Below are 18,896 nucleotides of genomic sequence, written 5' to 3' on the forward strand. Positions count from 1 at the left end.
CAATACTTGATATATTTGGAGTCATTTTACAAAACATTGCGGTTAGATGCATCAGTTACAGAGTGGCCTCGAAGTACTCGGAATGTCTACATTGGTGTTCTGAATCTACTGCATAGACATTGTAGAATGTATGTACTTCTTCTCTATGCTGAAAAGTGCAATTGCTTTCAGAGTGAATTTGCTTTATTGCCTTCCCAGAGAGTCTTAATGTTAGTTACGAGGAGAACTATTTTGTTTTTGTGAAACTATGATCTCTTCTTGTATACAGTAACACTCAACTGAAGATGTTTGTTTAGGAAGTACTTACATAGCTCCAATTACCTGTAAAATCTTGCATTCACAAGCCAGACCTTCAAGACAAGGCAGCGCTGTTGAGTACAGCTTTGTACAGCAGTGTGGGGACAGGAAGTCCTGGTGTAGACATTAGGCTGCATTTCTTCCAGTGATCTCCTGTGGGCATTCAGTTACAGAACAGATGCAAAGGACCCCAGGAATGTGTCAGAGAATGGAACTGGATGGTCATAATGGCTGCTTAGCATAGAGAGAAAGAGGAGCATGACATGACCAGCATCAATCAGATCGACCCGTGAAGATTCCAGGGTAGAATAGGTCTTCAGCAACCATACTTGTCGTAAAAGGCGACTATGCTTGTCGTAAAAGGCGACTAACGGGATCGGGTGGTCAGGCTCCCAATTGCGTGGGTCGATGTTCATGATATTAATCACTGGATTGTGTGGTCCAGACTCGATTATTTACAGACTGCCGTCATATAGCTTGAATATTGCTGAGTGCGGCTTTAAACAACAAACCAACCAACCAGCCAACAACATCAATCAGATCATGTCAGAAAGTTGTCTCCACAACTTTGCCACAATCAAAGTCAAAGAAATAATAACTATCTATCTACCTTGTCAGCTTGCTGATGGGGTTAACCTCTTGGTTATGTGGACAAGGTGTCCGACCTTGGAGCAGAAGATCTGTGTTTTGAATCCCTTACAGGACTTGTACATGTTGTGGCCACTATATATGCATCGTAGAAGCAGATATTCAAACTTCAGAAATTGTACCTTGACTATTATTACCACTGTTGTTTATTTCTACCTGTTCAGTGAATCAGTGCAAACTGTTGGAATATCGATGTATTGTTAGCAACATTAAATACATTGACAAAGAAGTGTGTTGTTTGTATGACCTCTTGCACGGGTATAATAGTATTACCCCTGCAGTATGGAAGAATAAGCAAGCAATAATCAGACTATTTCTCTGATGTCACACTTAAACAAAGGTAATATGAGTCACATGTTAATTCTGTTGAAGATATGTATGTATTGTGTGTGCATCACATGTTCCCCAGCAATGCTAGCTGTGTCAGGGTAACCTTCTGTGTAGGTAGCAGCAACAACAGGCGGAAGACAACATCTCGTTGAATGCATCATGGGATGTCTGCACTACATATGATTGCAATGTTTCACTACTTGTCGTCTCTGCCATTTCTTTGGATTTCATTTCCCTGGCGCCAGCTGATTTCAAGATGATAGGTCACAGTTACAGATAAATCTTCCGATCCGAACATGCACTTTGAAATATCTAACGTTCCAAACTCTATGTTGAGTCATTATAGCCTGCAGACATCTACAAATATTCCTGCTTTCACTCTGAACATTTTACAGGAAATTCTGTAGATGTATAATGTCACTGGTATTTTTATGATGTTCTTGGTTATGATTTTCCAAAACACTTCTGAATTTCTAAAGGGGCATGAGTGGCCCAGTTGTCTAAGGCACTGCAATTCGCTGTGCAGAGTATTGTTTCTTGGTTTGTCAGCTCCATACCCATGCTTGTGGGTTTCACCAAAGTGGTAAACATCTAAAACCTGCACTTTGGGCTTTATTCCCACATTTAGCTGACATGCCATGATATAACTGGAAAACTGTTCAAATCAATAATAAATCCAACTCACTCTCTTAATTTGTAAGCACCTAAACTGTCACATGACTGAATAGGTCTAAACCTTAATATTGTTTAAGTTCATTGACATGTCATTTGAAATTCAAGAACATTTACAAAAAAAATCTAATGAGAGTAGATCTTAATATACAAAGTTATGCATCAGTATAAACCAAGAGTAAGTTGTGGCTGGCCAGAGCCAATGGTTAGCCCCTGTGCAAGACATTCCTGGAGTAATGGATGCTAGCCCCCTCTTCTTCTTTGTGTCTCTAGGGACTCACTATCTCCTAGAAATCAGAAAATATTCTAATGATTTGTTGACCAGAAATAAGAAAAATATTTACAGCTTAACAGTTGGATGAAAAAACTCCCTATTTCAGTCTGCAGGTCTCTGTGTGTGATTTTATCTGTAGTGAAAGTAGTCTGTCCAAGTACATGTGTGTGGTTTTGCTTTGCAAATGTACCAAGATGGCCAGAATGAACTTAAGAAAGGGATAGAATGCCAGAAATGTTTTATGATTGATGACAACTCCTAGAAAAAGCAGAAGAAAGAAAAAAAATTATGAGCAATGTATTTGTTTATAGAGGTGCTTCATTTTCAGAGATGTTTCAGCAGTTTTGAAACGGGGTGAATATTTAAGAGAGGGGAGTGCTTTTATTATTGCAATAACATTGCAATCATTAAAATCACTATTGCAACAGTATACTGAGTACAGTTTCCTTCTCATAATATAAACTTCTTCCTATTATTTGTCAATATTCAACATAAGTTGTAATGAATTCAGGGAAGTATGGGAAATGTTTTCTGCCCCAGGTAGCAGTAGTATGATGGCTATATCATGGCACCCTAGGAAACATTCTATGACCTGGACCAGACATATAATACCAGTGCTTGGTAGAATTAGCAATGTTCATGTCTTTGCTACATTGGTACATGTACTCTAAATTGTTTGTGATATTGAAGACTGTCCCATAAAATAAAATGATAAATTCATGAAAAACACAATGTTCTAATGCCATATTTGTCTAAAAGAAAGCACTGGGTCACACATTGTAGTCAAGCATCATGAGAAGTAAAAGGTACCGTGAAGCAATTCTGTCCAGGAATCTCCACAGGGAATACACCAAAGAGAGAAACTAAGTATATTTGTCAGTCCTTATTCTCTTCCTAGTTTTCACCACATACAGTGTATGACTGATCTATGAGGAAGCCCTTTGTTATCAGTGAACATGCTATCGTGTCTGTGGATTGGCTCGTCAAGACTCAATTGTTTACAGGCTGCTGTTGTATGTCAGGAATACTGAAGTGTGATGTTAGGCAACATTAAATGTATTGATAGAAACATTAATATGGTAGAATATTGATATATTGGTAGGGACATTAAACAGACGGTCCCGCACAAATTCTGTGGTAAAATTCTAAAAATTCTGTGACTAAAATTGTACAATTCTGCGGTATAAACATAACTTTTTCTCCCTCAAAAAATTTTGCAAACTCATTTTTTTTATTGAAAAGATTAATCTCTAATATTTAGACATAAACTAAAGACATAAAATTATCCAAATAAATATGCTTAATATCAATGAAATTTATTTATTCTTAGATGTAAACATACTTTATCTAGTCTAAATACCACAAGAAAATTTACAAGTGAGCAATATTTATTTATAGATTTTATTCATTGTAGGATTTATATTTTGTATCTTTGAATCGCATGCTAAATGTTTGGGCATCTTTCCAATGCAAACTTTGATTATAAAGCTTAAAAATTGAAAAATCATCTGGGACTGAACAACAGAATGACAAAGAACTGTGTTGTGTGTATGACCTTACTGCACTGGTGTAATATATATAGTCAACCATTATGACAAGCATTAGGTAGAGCTATTCTGTCCTGGAATCTCCTCGGGGAATACACCAAAGAGAGAAACTAAGTATATTTGTCAGTCCTTATTATCTTCCTAGTTTTCATGACAGACAGTGTATGACTGATCTACATGGAAACCCTTTCTTATCAGTAAATCTCTGGATTATATGATCAATAAACAAGGCAACAAAAACATTGTTCCTGAAAATTTAGGTAAATTGTGTGAGTGTCTGGTGCTACCGGTAGAGCAGGGCATGCTCGCCCTTTTTGCAAAGACATGGTGTCTTCACTGATGTTCAGTGATCTATGAATATAATTTTCACCACTGTTTTGTCTTTTACACCTAATGGTGTTGAAGATAATTGAGACTGGTTATCCTCTGTCATTGACATTTGTTATTTTTTTAATTCACATCTCTTTCACATCTCTTTCACAAATAACAGAACTTATAGATTCTGTGTTTCTTTAACATTTGTCATTTGACTTGATCGTTTCCTGTACTTTAATGACTGCATAATTGATAAATCAATGTAGATTAGGAACTGATAACCATGTTCTACAGATTATTCACTCTAGGTGAAAAAGGAATGATCTGACTTAATGAAAAGATCTTTTATTGTGTCAACATGGATTTCTACAACTAAAACTATTGTAGCAGGTTTGTGTTCCATGGTTTCATGGACTTTTCCTGTAGATAACTTTGTGCATACAATATTAACAAGACTGAACTCAACCGATTTCAGTTTATGCTAAGAATCTTACCATGTAACTATTCAACAAATCTCTGTCTATGACAATATGGCTAAAATACTGCTGATGTGACTTTGACTTGATGCTTGTTTTATTTCATGCTGTATGACATAAGACCAATCAATAGACGATGCAAGCAGAGTGCCTGTACCAGCACATGCATGAAAGGCAGTGCTGGTAGGTGTGAGTGTCCCTCCATCACACACAAAGTGTATGTAAGTAATGGTAGATAACTCTTGGCAATCTATTGTATACAGGACTTATGAACTTTTGGTACTGGTAGTGGGGTTACTGTCTCGACCTACTTATGTCTGTGATGTAAACAGATTACCTGAAACAGTGTACAAGAGGTTTTCTCATTAAGATGTTTTCTTTGATATTGAATACACATTAATTGAATGACATTAGTTATGGCATATAATGCCCATGCTTCTATGGTTACATGAGAGTATTGTGAATATCATTTTGATATCAGACATACCAGTCCAAGGAATGGTTGCAATTATAAGTTGTTTGGCAGTTTTTCTAAACATGTGGCATGTTTCTATTCTTGGTTGTAATATTGCGAACACTTCGTGCATGGTGTATTGCCTCATCATTATGGACATATGGGATTGGAAGTTGTTGTAATGTACCGTATTCGAGGTAATAAGCGTTCCGGGTGCTCTCAAACTTAGAAATAGTTATAAATCTTATTAGAATAAAATTTTGGTGGAAAAAAGTTGAAAGATTGTAAATTTTGTGGTTCATCCTGACAGCCTGAAATGATACAAAAGAAAAGAAAAGATATATTTTTCCAGAATTTAATTGCCCATAATTAAGGGTGCATACAACACATGAGTGTGTATTATACACAAATAAATAAGTCTTGTGTACATTGATCAATCGGAAGGGGTGCTAATTGGGATTGTTCACTAGCCAACATACCGGGTAGTAGCAAATATCGCCGTGGGCGCTTATTACGTCGAACGTGGTATTTTTTCTCTCCAGACCTGAAGTAAGGATTGAATTGAAATTTGGTATATGTGTTCCTTAAAATAATGTTTGGTCAAACTGCCTAAAGTGAAAATGCAATAGGGCTACTTGGAAGCCTTCTTTGATTTTCTGGAGAAGTAAAATACAAAAGACACATGGAGGTGTATGAGATGAATTTTTCCTTATGACTTGGATGTGTTTACTAAGTAGATACATTTTTTTATGAATCCACATATTTCACAAAAGCATTTCTACTCAACTGAGAAATTATGTAGTTAGGTATATTAATTCGTTCTTCTAAAAAATCACAATCAAACAGAAACAGTCAATTTGTTGTTACCTTGTTTTTTTCCACAGATGTTCCAGTTGTGTAATGAAAAGTAAACATTTCTTCACCATTTGGATGGAATAATGTATCTGATGTATGTCATTTGATGTGCTCGATTATTAAATGCATGTTTTCTTCTGGAATTTGAAAACGTTACGCTTCAGAAGAAAATTGATAAATCAATGACTAAGCAAAATGTATCCTTGAGCTACACATGGTGTTCATGTTGATATAGTCGATTACCGGTACACTTCCTCATAATTCTTATGAAAATTGTTTGATAATAAATACCATTGTTACTAATTGTATACGCCCAACACCTGTTGCCAGCATATATATCATGATATACACTACAGGTATATATAATAGACTGAAGCATTTATAGGCTTGTTATTGTTTGGTGCATTCTAGGAAGTCAACAATCTGTGTATTCTTTGGCAGCATTCCTCTCAAGGTATACCTACTCCAGAACCAGGAGATAAAGATAAACTCTTATATCAATAGATGAGTAAAATTACTCAGTTATAGATTATTACATTCATTAAGGTTCATGCGATTTTTGAATAATTATTGAAAGGTGAGAATGTGTGATGGCTTGAATTACACAAGAGGTTGTCATTATTGGTTTAACATTGGCAGCTCATCAATTACCAGCTGGGTCAGATCGTGGCGTACCTTACGTCACCCTGACCTCACTCTTGAGGTCAAGATGACCAGATCATAGAGAACCAGTGCTGGAGGAGAGAGATTCACTGATCACATTCATAAATATATCGTCTGGATTACTCTGTATTCATAGATGTTCATAATTGGTTTCCATCTGGCAGTGTTCTGTAAAACCAATCTTGTTACTCGTTATTGGTATTCGTAACTACAAAGGGATAGGTTTCATCGATATGTTCAATTTGCCACAAATTATGGTGAAGGTAGCTGTTGGAGATGTTGTCAATATGGTTAATGATTTCTTGTTTAAACTTCACATGTCATTGTCAGTGTAAAATCTGTCAGTAGTGGTGGAATTGCTTCTTTTTGATCACAGGGTGTAAATTAAACCGACAAGACCATTTCCATAAAATCGTAAGAAACTCTGCTAAAAGCAGAAAGAGATTAAGCTAAAAGCACAGTTCATTGTATAATACGACTATATCATCATCAATTTGGTCACTGATGCGGCAACATTGGAAATGTTCTCCACATGTCTACCATAAAACATTTTGAAAGCTATTTTTAAGGCCTTGAATGCTGTAACCCTGATCAAACAATTTCTGAGCAAGAGTCATATGGCGCTCTTTGAAATCTTCATAGAAAGACCCTGGTCTTGTTGTCTTCAAAAGTTGTGAAATGCAGACACCAAAGGATGGAGCAGTTGGAATATTGCTTGACATAATCAGAAAGTTGACAAATGGAAAGGTAAAATCATCTCTCTTGTCACAAAGTCTTGTGGAAAGACTTTTGTCACCCTGAGTCTTTTTGCATATATCTAATTATGAAACAAAGGGGTGGTTTCACAGTCTATTTTGACCATTCTGGAACAATATCCAATCAATCGACATACCTGAAGCTTAAGTTGAACTTCTAGGCCAGATTCGACCGCCTCCATGGTCTAGTGTCCGCTCGGAGAGCTGAAGGTCCGAGGTTCGATCCCTGGCCGCGTCATACCAAAAGACATTAAAAGATGGTACTTGTTGTTACCCTGTCTGGTGCTCGGCATTCAGGGTCTAAAACAAGAACTGGTCGGCTGGGAGTCAGTATACTGTGTCTGAGTGGGGTATTCATGTTAAACTGCGGCTTGGTATCTCAGTGGGCTAGCACTATAAATCGGCATTAATCCAGACTACTACAAGCACATACACACACACACACATGCACATACACACACACACGAACACGCACACGCACATGCACACGCACACACACACACACAAACACAACACAAAACATTTTGAAGAATAAATGAAAGAATTTGATTATGTTTCAATTAAGATATTCTTATTGGTAATGGTAATATATTTTGTTGCAAGTTAATATCACCTTTATTGCAGTAGTATGAGGTAGTTTTGAGATGTGTACAGGTAGATGTCATGCACACTGTGAGACTGTAGAACGATGTGTCCAGCTGCTGCTGGTGGTGTTGAGGAAGATTTCTGTAAATAGACCTGGACTCCACAGTCCCCATCTCTGATATCATTTACCCAGAAAGACCAGCAACACAAGCCCTGTTCACAGGGGATCTGGAGACTGCTGATTCAATATGCAGCCAGAGGTTTGAAGTTCTAAGGTTTTACAAGCGTTGTACAATGTATTTGTATGGTTTCAGTTTTGCTTTGTTGTAGCTTTTTGAAGATATCACTATGGCTAGAGTTGGGTAAATGAAGGCGTACTTTCAGAAAGTATATCATCGTGAGCTGGTAATGCCAACAAACGAAAGGTCAGTGTCTAAGAAATAGCATAATTTATACAATATCACTGGCATTGTTACAAAAGAAAATTATATTAAAAATGTTCTGCGCACTAATTTATTGAAAAGAACATTTTTAATATATTGTTTGTAACTATGTCAGTGATGTTACAGCGTCAACACAAAGGTCTTTGTCTGAAAGGGAACATCATTCTTCAGAAGAGGTGCCAAAAGATTTGTCCCTAGAACACATTCTATCACAGTCCATGTCCCAGGATCACTTGGGGACCTGGGTGCCGTTGTTCAAAGCAACCTTAGCTCTACGACTGACGATATTTAGGTATGGGACTACGATCACCTTATTATTAAGATTGCTTTGTAGAATGTCACCCTGGTTATAAGATGTGACTAAATTGGATGGGTTGGATAGCTCTCTGACTTGGAAGAATGCATGTCACTGCACCCTGGTGGATTGGATCATTTCACATGATTTTTTTAATAAAAGTACCATTTTGTCTGGTTCAGACTTGATTATACAGGCATGCGATATATACTAATCAAAAGAAGTTAAGGACTACCTGATTCTTTCATATGACTATAGTTCATCTGTCATGGCATGACGGATTAACTATAATCATATGAAAGAATCAGATGGTCCTTAACTTCTTTTTAGTAGAATGAATTGAATATTGCTGACTTCCCGAAAATTATTTGCCTATGGTCATTTTTTAATAGTGTCATACTGGAAAATATATATTTACCTTGACATTATCAACTTCAATGACTTTTATAGGTGTATTAGTTGCCGCTACTGCCCACCAATTTATTTTATTTAATCTTTCAAGCAGGATTTACCAGTTCCATTGATGATTAACTTAAAGAGGTTCCTGCACCTGTATCTCCTGCATCAACAGTACTGTCAAACATTTGCTGGAAACAGAATAAGAATTCCAGTTTATTTCCAGAGACAAATCCCCTTGTAAGACAATTTTCATAGCAACAAGTTTTGGGTGAATGTTGTATTTGAATGATGAAAGAAACATCATGGTGTGTTGAAAGACAGACTTGCAGCAGTACCTGAAAACATGCATGTTTGTATGTAGAGGTAATGTACATGCTACTTGTACCTGTTTCCTGTATCAATCATTTTTCCTGTGCACAGAAAAACGTCTTTCAACCCCACAGGTGCATCAGATTTCACTGCTGTCTTCGGCAGAATCCTTCTGCAGAGAGTTTTTCATAGGCGGCATTTCTAATCTCGTTAACATATTTAAAAAGTGACATTTTCTTAAGATATAATGTCGTTTTGCCCTGATGGCAGAAGTGAATTTTGTTCTGTTATTTTGATATTCTGTATTGGTGTATATGTTGTAAACATATTCTCCCCCATGAAGAATCCAGGAATGCATAAGTCATCAATCCTTCAATCTGATTAGTCTGATCTTTCTGGGGGTCTAAAATAGGGATTGGTTAGACATATTGGTGTGCATAGTTCATGGCATCTCTCTTTAACATTTTTCAGATGATATTCATAATCGTTCAAGTTCCCATAAAGATCCGGGTTAGAATTGGCCTTCAGCAATCCATGCTTTACTTGTTGTAAGAGGCGATCAGGTTGTCAGGTTTGCTGACTTAATTGATGCATGTCATTCTAGCCCAGATCAATGCTCAGTGACGTCAATCACTGAATTGTCTGGTCCAGACTCAATATTTACAGACTGCCATCATATAGCTGGAATATTGAGAAGTGTTGTGTTAAACAACAAACAAACAATAGAAGTAAATGTTAAAAACACAATTTGATAACAGTAGGATGGTATATTTAGATAGCATTGCATTTTAGTTTATAGGGATTAACCTTGCCATTCATTGCATTGAACTGAGTGTTGTTAATGTTACCCATGTACTTAAATCTTGTGACATACCGTATACAACGTAATAAGCGCCCCACTCTAATAAGCGTCCATGGCGATATTCGCTAATATCTTTCATGGCTAGTGAACAATCCCAATTAGCACCCCTTCCGATTGATTAATGTACACAAGACTTATTTTTTTGTGTATAATACGCACTTTTGTGTTATATGTACCTTTAATTTTGGGCAATTAAATTCTGGAAAAATATATCTGTTGTGTATAGTACACACAGACTTTTCTTTTGTATCATTCAGGCTGTCAGCATAAACCACGGAATTTACGATCTTTCAACTCTTGTTTTTTTTTTCACCAAAACTTTTTTCTAATAAGAGCCCCCTATTTCTAATTTTGAGAGCGCCCTAGGTGCTTAATAGCTCTAATACGATAGTCATAATTGGACCACTTTCAGTCATATATACAAGCACATTCCCCCACAGATAGCAAACTTGTGCTTATTAAGGAGACTGTACCACTTTTATCTCACCTTACTGAGAATCAAGTAGGTAGTTAACTTTTACTTTTTTGACACCTACTCTGGGTCTACAAGGCCTATGGGGCTGAAACTTTGTATGAATGATCCCAGCTATGGTGTCCCTAATAAATGCTTTCAGAATTCCTTCCCAATATTAAAAATGTCATTTTTATTTTTGTCCAATGCTCAAACACTTCTGGATGTATCATTATGGAATTAGATATCCAGCAAGTATGCAGAATAACATAAAATACGTTTCTTGCCACAGTTTGATTTTTGCACAAGCTACAACCTTTGACCTTCACATGTGTCTATTTTTCTAGTGTAACTGCATTTTTTACGTCTCTCCTGAAACTTCAAGGTCTTTGGAGCTGAAACGCTGTACCTGTGGTGTCTCTAAGAAGTGATCACAGAATTCTGATCCAATTCAAACATAAAATCAGTGTGCACTCATCATTGTATTCTGGGTACAGTTCTGTCTCATCCAAACCATTGCATCAAACGAAGAATATCATCATAGATGTTGAAATCCATGATCAAGTCTTGACACCCTTTTTCATGGAAAAAGTCAGAGAGCCAGCTATCCACACCATTGACTGTAAGTTCCAGTGTAAATAATAAGCAGGCCCCCTGCAGCCTGGCCTTGGTCCACATCTCACTATCTACCTTCAGGGAAGAAAAGTGATAGTCTTTAGAGAAATACTTGCTGTATATGCTTGCCAGCTACCAGACAGTCACAGTTGGCCTTCACACTTAGTTTGTAGGCTGAGAAAATTTGTTGCCCACATTACTTGTTTTGATAGGCTCAAGTGAAAGAAGCGAAAGGTGTTGACTTATCAAGGGTGATATCAGGATGTCTGGGTGTTACGGGAAATGAAAAGTGAAGGAGTAATGTGTTACCTGGATTCCTATGTTAGAAGAATGAGAAAGGGTTCAATTCTTGTCCAAATATACTGTTTCATCCAATGATTGCAAGGCTTGTAACGAGGTGGTTAAGAGAAATACCTAGTTCTGCCATGTTGAAAAATGAGCTACTGCTGCTTCTTTCAATTATTTCTTCGAAGATATATGCTGATTTATCATTGGAACAACCTGTGACTGAGTAAAGCAGCAATAGTATTGTGATTCCCACCGTGGTATATGTCAGTTATTCAATGCTGTTTGTGCAATATTAATCAGACCTATGTTTGATTGAGTAAGGAAGGAATAATACAGTGATTCCCACCATGGTATATGTCACAATGCTCTTTGTGTTATTTTAATCAGACTATTAGAAATTTTTATGAAGCTGCAAAAAAAAAAAAGATTTTTATTTTGTTGGGAAGACTTTTGATAAGTCTGTTTTGGATGAGCTTAACCTCGGGGTCAATTGATTCATCATCATAGTTTAGCCAATTGGAATATTTGCGGGACTGTCGCATTCTCCTTGTGGCTGATAAGAAGTCGGCACCCTCCCAACCTCACCTTTTCTTTCCTTTTTTTATTATCATTTTATGTCCAGTTTCTGTTCTCATCATCTTCTGGGAGTCTAAGTTCTGGGGAGCTGCCAGGCAGTGTAAGCATCACCCATGTACTGAACCTGTTAATTATTACTGTCATGCTTGTTGTAAGAGGCGACTGTGGGATTAGGTGGTCAGGCCTGCTGACTTGGTTGATGCTGTCATCGTATCCCAATGTGTAGATCGATGCTCATGATGTCAATCACTGGATTGTCTGGTCCGGACTCGATTATTACAAGCCGCTGTCTCATAGCTAGAAAATTGCTGAGTACGGCATTAAACACCAAACAAACAAAGATAAGCACAGCAAAGTGTCATAGATTGTATTTGTTTGTATTGTTCAATATTTTTTGTGTTAGTCATGCCCAAGGTCGAGTTGTGATTCAATCTAATACAATAAGATAGTTGATGTGACCGTTATTACAGGGAGTTTTGTAAGTGGACAGATTGGTGCTTTTTTATCAACTTCATCAACATTTTGGGTAAAATTAATGTTAATCATTTATTTGATAATTGCTTGATGATAGTATTTCAAGTGAAATAATCTTGGACATGACATCAAACCCCATTTCACCTCACCCCACCATGTGGGTTGAACCTTATGCATAAGTTCCAGGTGTATATCGATCACCATCTTTACAATTTGTAGAACTCTTTCTCTGTGTTCCCAAGGCAAGCAAGTTAACTGACTATTAAAGTCCAGTTTCCACCCTTGCCGAACTGGGCTGGAATTTCTGGGCTCGATCGTAGCTCCACCGGTGGCTATTACGACTTATGTCCCTTCTATATGCCCCCTCCTATTGACCAATCAGATTCCATCTCTCATATCACTTGCATTTGCTTCAAACGAAATGGCGGCGCCCAGTCAAGACGATCTGATCGACAATCAAGATCTATATTGGTAAAAAAAGGGTCTTACCTCGCAAAGTGCATGAAATCAAGTGAGCACATGATTGCAAACATGAAAAGATTCGCAAAATATCTGTCGACACCCAATTGACAGTACACATCCTTTGCAAATCCTGCAGTTGACCAAAATCTGCACGTTGAAATCCATGTTGTTTGCGAACTGAATGTCGATTTCGTTATGCGATTTTGATTGGACTATGCATAGACTCGTTAGTCCAGCCAAAATATAACTCCATAATTGCAGCCTAGTTTGGCAAGGCTGGAAACTGGACTTTTGGAGTCAGTTAACTCCCTTGCCTAGGGAAGATGGGACCTCACATGACGTTTATTATTTAACCAATTCTTATTTTTTATTTCAGCCATGCACACTTAAAAACCTACATACTAACTTCAACTGGGTATGAATGATTTTGACCCATCCCAAATTGATGTACCTTGTGTGCAGTTAGTTATACTGAATAGCTTTTTTTGACTTGATATTGTGTCTGCTTCCCCCGGAAACTCGGAGCCTGAGAGCATAGGTGCTTTATTATTTCTGTCTTCTAAAACCCACACTTTGGTAAGAGCACTGAACGTTAGAGAGGCACTCCTGTTTGTAGGGTAACATGAGCCAACATTAGCGCATCAATCTTCTTTATTGAAAGCAAAACATCGGACAGATGAACCACAATATTTTCTTTGAGGCGATCAAGGAAAGAGAACTCTCCAGGACCTCAGGTGAGATACAGGTAGCATTGCAGTGCCAAAATCCAGTGTTAGGGAAATCCTCTTATGAAGAGAAAAGTAAAGCTACATTGATTACTAGGCGATTACTTTTGATGTTAAGCAGTATGTCAATAGAACTGATATCTATAGTGAATTAGCAACTTCCATCTCACTTGGAGTCAGAAACAGGATATATTAGTATAATATGATTTCATTGATGCAAGGTGATGACTGCTGCTAGTCAGGGTGGCATTAGGGGATAAGATGTTTCTATAATTAGCCTGCTTCTAGGACTTACATCTGAGGATCTTCAAGTTTCCGTATAGTTGCTGTTGAGGAGAGGTTTTGTCTGTATGTTTATTTCTTTCATATTTCTGATTACTCGGCTATTTGTGAAAAATAGACGGTAAAAAGACATTACATGTTTTTGTTATTGCTTAAAGAAGAACTAGGATAGATGAATTTACAGTTCCAGTAAATTTTATTGAAAAAATTGAATCCATTGGGTATTAAAGGCTAAATAACAGTAATAAGTATACAAACTGTCGTGTATCGGTTGAAAATGTCTACATGTGGCATTGATCTAATTTTGATTAATGTCTAAGGTTCCACCAATATCTGGAGAAAGGTTGGTACAAGACCACTGTATGTTTCTTCGGATTGTCTCAATGATCAGACCGGTGACGATCTAGGTTAGAATAGGACTTCAGCAACCCATGCTTGCCGTCAAAAGGCAACTATGCTTGTCGTAAGAGGCGACAAACGGGATAGGGTGGTCAGGCTCGCTGACTTGGTTGATACATGTAATCATATCTCAATTGCGTGGATCGATGTTCATAATGTCAATCACTGGATTGTCTGGTCCAGACTCTATTTTCTGCAGACCACAGTCGTATAGCTGGAATATTGCTGAGTGCGGTGTTAAGCAACAAACAAAGTCTCAATGATCGAGTCGAAAAGCAGAGGAAACAATTGAAAGTGTAGTCAAACTGATATTGCCATGGACGTTACAATATATGTCAGTATGAGTACATCAACTAAAGCACAAAAACAAATGTGTATTAAAACATTAATACAGGATATGATTTCAAAACATGACAGTTTTATATAATAAAATAAAGTAAGTGATGCTTAACATTTTCCCAGGTGTATTTATTCCCAATTAAGTGAGGTCCTATAACTGGCCAATATGTTAAAGTGTACAAGATCTTTCATAGTCCTCTATACACTGAAGACTGTACTTGGCACATTACAGTATACGTAATTCGCCTGCAAACCTGTGGGTTAAAATTGGCCTTCAGCAACCCATGTTTGTCTCCTGTGAAGACCCAGGTTAAAATTAGCCTTCAGCAACCCATGTTTATCCCCTGTGAAGACCCAGGTTAAAATTGGCCTTCACAAACCCATATTTGTCTCCTGTGAAGATCCAGGTTAGAATTGGCCTTCACAAATGTTTGTCTCCTGTGAAGATCCAGGTTAGAATTGGCCTTCACAAACCCATGTTTATCTCCTGTGAAGATCCAGGTTAGAATTGGCCTTCACAAACCCATGTTTGTCTCCTGTGAAGATCCAGGTTAAAATTTGCCTTCACAAACCCATGCTTGTTGTAAGAGGCGACTAACGGGGTCAGGCTTGCTGACTTGGTTCATGCATGTCATTGTATCCCAATTGCGTAGATCAATGCTCATGATGTTGATCACTGGATTGTCTGGTCCAGACTCGATTATTTACTGACTGCTGTCATATAGCTGGAATTTGCTGAAAGCGGTGTTAAACAACTAGGAAAGCAAACAAACACTTAGCCTGCAGCTATGAGCTATAGGTGATATTCCCCTGGGTTTACATCCCACACCCAGCACACCCTCCACCCTCTAACTCAGGCATCCATGGCTCTGAAAAACTTGTATCCATCACCGCGATCATCTAATATTCCCTTTGAAATGTATCTATCAACTGATCAATTCGATGATGTCCATGTATCTGTAGTATCTGATAAATACACTCTTAACATCATTGATTTATAGAAATATATGCATAGGAACATGGCAAGACAACACATGTTGAGAAAATAAACACACGCACATGCCACAATCTCCTGCAGCAATATAGGTCAACTTTCACCATGAACAACAGCTGCACTGCAGTCCCAGTCAGTTTGTTTCTTTCAGCTGATATCATCTGCCATAATATACCAATTAAACCAAGGCACTACTGTTCATTACACATTGCTAGTATTATCTTCTTGTTATCTTCGCGTTTTGGTTGCTCACGTAACTCATCCGTTGTGTATGGGCTTCATAGCGTTGTATACAACAGCTGTGGAGAGCTGACAAAAGGGCTCATCTTCAATGAAATATGCATGTGCTAATAAGAGGTGCTGGCACTCTGGGCTTTTTTTTGTTGCCGACCTTGACCTCAGGTACCGTTAGTTGGCAGATGTTGTGATAACGAATGCAGATGTTAATGTATTGTATTGCTGATAAGCGCATACCTCGATCAACATGACATAGTTATTATCATGTATGTTTGTTTGTAAATATTGTAGTACTTGTTTCTTCAGTGGACAGCAGTGTTACGAAGGTGGTGTTGTAAGGGATGTGATAGACTAACATCTAGTCTCTGAAATAAAAACATTTCACACAAAAAACGTTTGTTAAAATATCTTGATAAAATAGAGTTAAATAGAGCCCAGAGACTTTCTTTATTTTCAGAAACTGCAGTAATCTGGACAACTATTATAGCAAAGCTACAGATAAGCAGCATATTTGTGTAAAATACCCGCCCAAAATATTCAAAACCCAATTACTTTCAATTAACTTGCGTACAGAAACTCATGCATGTAATGAAAAACTCAAATGTATAAAAACAGCTTCAATGCGTTAAATGAAGCTTTTTCAGCATGCATACAAAAGAGCTAATTTCTGTAACACAATTATGAGCTAATTTACTTTCTGAGTCAGGCCTATATATTCAGAACAGTTATATACATCTAAAACATTATTTCATTTTAACCCAATAGAATGATGAATAGATGAGTGAAAAAATATTGGTTACCCAATGAAAAATGTAATAACCCAATTAAAATAGAAACCCTGGAGTAAAAACTCAATTGCTCAAAAGGTTATCTGGATTATCCCTGATTATAGACTTGCATGGTGTGTGTTGCATATGTTTGTTTCAGACAACAGATCACATTGAGACTGTTTATTTTGATACAAGCATTTGTTTGTAGAATTCTGTTTGAAATCAGTTGCAGTGTTGGAATCATATCTGATTCATGGTTTCATTTACATTGTAGCTTTTCATGTAACATTTATTTTGCAGGTGGGTCAGGACATGCTTAATCTTTTTGCAAACACCTGGTGTCATCACTGGTTTTCGGGGGGCACTGGTGGCCAAGTCATCTAAAGCGCTGTGATTCGCTGTGCAGAGTTGCGTCCCTTGGGCACGCCAGAAACCTATGATTGTGGGTTCGAATCCCGGTTCGCCCCGATTATGTTTCTAGGTTTGTCAGCACCATACCCGTGCTCATGGGTTTCACCAAATGGTAAACGTATGAGACCTGCATCACTTCCGGCTTTCCTCCCACATTAAGCTGACACGCCGTGATATAACTGGAATAATGTTAAAAGCGGTGTTAAACCCAACTCACTCACTCACTCACTCACTCACTCACTGGTTTTCAGTTGTCCATTGACTATCTCTGTGGTCTAGTGGTAGAGCGTCCACTCCGCCTGGAGAGCGGAAGGTCTGGGGGTTCGATCCCAAGTCGCGTCATACCAATAGATGTCAAATGATGGTACTTGTTGTTATCCTGCCTGACGCTTGCATTTTAAGGGTCTAAAACAAGAATTGGTTGGCTTGGAGTCAGTATACCTTGCCTGAATGGGGTATTCATGTTAAACTGAGGCATGGTATCTCAATGGGCTGGCACTATAAGCATAAGTCGCACGCACACTAGCACTCACGCACGCACGCTAGCACTCATGCACGCAAGCACACTAGCACCCATGTACGCAAGCACACTAGCACCCATGTACGCAAGCACACTAGCACCCATGTACGCAAGCACACTAGCACTCACGCACACGCACACTAGCATTCATGTAGGCACGCACACGAGCACACACACTAGCACGCACACTAGCACTTGCGCTAGCACACTAAAACCTGTCTCACCTCATCACACCTCAGTTGTCCATTCATATGGTTTTCACCACAGTTTTGCCTTTAGCACCAAGTAGAATCTATTTCGGCAGATGAGACTGATTATTCCCAGTTTTATATTTTGTTCAAAGTAATTGATAGAAATTATGTTAAAATGTATCATAAAGGTATTTCATTCACGTTTTTTACTTCAAGCAACAAAGTCTACTTGCTGGTAATGCTGTGAAGTGTTAGATACACCTTCGTATCATTCCAAGGTACACAAACATGCAACACGTTCTTTGTTTACTATTTCAATACCTTTACTACTCAAAACAATTTAAAGAAAACATGATTCTTTCCTAATACTAAAGATGATCTCTCTACGCTACGCAAAACAAGTTAACGAACACCCTATTCTTTCATATGACTTTTGTCATGGCATGACAGAATAGCTATAGTCATATGAAAGAAATGGGTGTTCTAAACTTCTTTTGAGTCGGCATTACATATTACCGGTAACTAAAGCAATTTGAAAGAAGAAGGTAAGCTTTAACTTCTTTTGAATAGTATATAATATTTAGCTTTGACTTTGTTGGACAAATAAACATTATCTCAAAGCTATCACTAGAAATGTTTGTTTGTGTCTCTCGTATGATTTGGTTCAGTACAGGAAATATGCTGTGGTGACATGTGTTTTCTATCACAGAAATCCCTGTATCTTTAAAACCATAAAACATAAATTCTATTGATTTGAACATGATGTAGAAAAGATGAAGTTGTGATAAGACGGAGATTTTGATAACACGGCCAAGATTTATGTTGTATGAAGAACCTCTGACATTTGGTTTGTTGCTGCAGGTAAAAGAGAAATTGAATGTGTTGATAAACCACCAAGTGATGGCAGATGTAAGGGCAGAGCTCCCCAGGCACTGCACATAGCTGTTGACCACCCTGGTGTTAGTAGCTGTATATGTGCTGGC

Source organism: Haliotis rufescens, unplaced genomic scaffold (assembly GCF_023055435.1).
Source record: "Haliotis rufescens isolate VD_foot unplaced genomic scaffold, xgHalRufe1.0.p SCAF_3, whole genome shotgun sequence".
NCBI lineage: Eukaryota > Metazoa > Mollusca > Gastropoda > Lepetellida > Haliotidae > Haliotis > Haliotis rufescens.